Below are 1,501 nucleotides of genomic sequence, written 5' to 3'. Positions count from 1 at the left end.
TAGCATGCTGGGCAAAATGTTTAGCGGTGTTTCGTCTGTCTTTATGTTCTGAGTTCAAATTCCGCCGAGGTCGACTTTGCCTTTCATCCTTTTGCGGTCGATAAATTAAGTACCAATTGCGTACTGGGGTTGATCTAATCGACTGTCCCCTCCCCTCCCCACAAATTTTGGGCCTTGTGCCTAGAGTAGAAAAGATTAACCCATTAAGTCCCACTGTCCTATAAATAGGACACTAAATGAAAACCTTAAATAAGCTATATCACATTGTCTCGGTGTCTTATTTATAGGACATCGAGTATTTCCATTTCTACTTGAAGTAAAGGAGTTTTAATAATTGATTTTTCATTTTAGTCTATTTTCAATCATCTGTGAAAATTTAAAAGTAATGTTCAGAAATTTAATTAGTCTGGGACTTAATGGGTTAATTAATAAAGAAAAAGGTCATTGCTTCATGGATTGGTGGAATCATTAAAGCATCGGAACTTTTAAATATCTTCTTGTGTTAAAATCCTATCAAAACCAGTTTTACTTTTCATTCCACCAGAGGCTATAATATAAAATACGAGTCAAGTTCTGGGATTGACTAACCGATTACCGTTTTTACTCATCTATAAATTGCACCCCTTATTCAGTGTTAAATCTTAGTATGATATTTTCTCCCTTCATTTTCAAACTTTGCCCCATGTTTAAGTGGTACCCCAGTCTTTTTGCAGTTAAAATCTAGAATAAAATGTAACAGTAAATTAAAAGCAATTTGCTCCATCTAAATTTCAAGCCTTGTGTCTAAGTTATAACCAATTTCACCACCATCATGAGAGTAGGAGGTGATGAAGAACACCTTGCCGTTTGTTTTCTTCAGGTATCATCCTCTAATGATATTTTGCCAACTTCAATAACATCTGAGTTATTTTTCTTTACTTCCGCCATTTCATTACTTGTTTGTATATATGTGTGTGTGTGTTTGTGTATCAAAAAGAAATAAAAAATAAGACAACCTACATGCCTGTAACAGATGTATCTATTACACACACACACACACACACACACAGAATCTCTGAGTAATGGAGGGATTGCTTAGATGAGTAACTTCAGAGAAAATTGCTGAAATATACCTGTAAAAGCATTTATAGTATAAAGGTAAATGGATGCTCTTTTACTTGTTTCAGTCATTTGACTGTGGCCATGCTGGAGCACCGCCTTTTAGTCGAGCAAATCGACCCCAGGACTTATTCTTTGGAAGCCTAGCACTTATTCTATCGATCTCTTGCCGAACCACTAAGTTACGGGGACGTAAACACACCAGCATTGGTTGTCAAGCGATGTTGGGGGGACAAACACACGACGGGCTTCTTTCAGTTTCCGTCTACCAAATCCACTCACAAAGCTTTGGTCGGCCTGAGGCTATAGTAGAAGACACTTGCCCAAGGTGCCACACAGTGGGAATGAACCCGGAACCATGTGGTTGGTAAGCAAGCTACTTACCACACAGCCACTCCTATCG

At 38.0% G+C, this 1,501-nt stretch overlaps 1 protein-coding gene across 3 annotated transcripts in view; it reads left to right on the top strand.

Moving 5' to 3' along the window:
• LOC106872330 (putative ferric-chelate reductase 1) overlaps positions 1-1,501 on the top strand; it is a 65,297-nt gene that overhangs the window by 13,438 nt on the left and 50,358 nt on the right. The gene's annotated exons all lie outside the window — the stretch shown is intronic.

This window comes from Octopus bimaculoides, chromosome 9 (assembly GCF_001194135.2).
Source record: "Octopus bimaculoides isolate UCB-OBI-ISO-001 chromosome 9, ASM119413v2, whole genome shotgun sequence".
Taxonomy (NCBI): Eukaryota; Metazoa; Mollusca; class Cephalopoda; order Octopoda; family Octopodidae; genus Octopus; species Octopus bimaculoides.
Note: the sequence above shows the minus strand (reverse complement) of the source record. Positions and strands in the feature narration are given on the sequence as shown.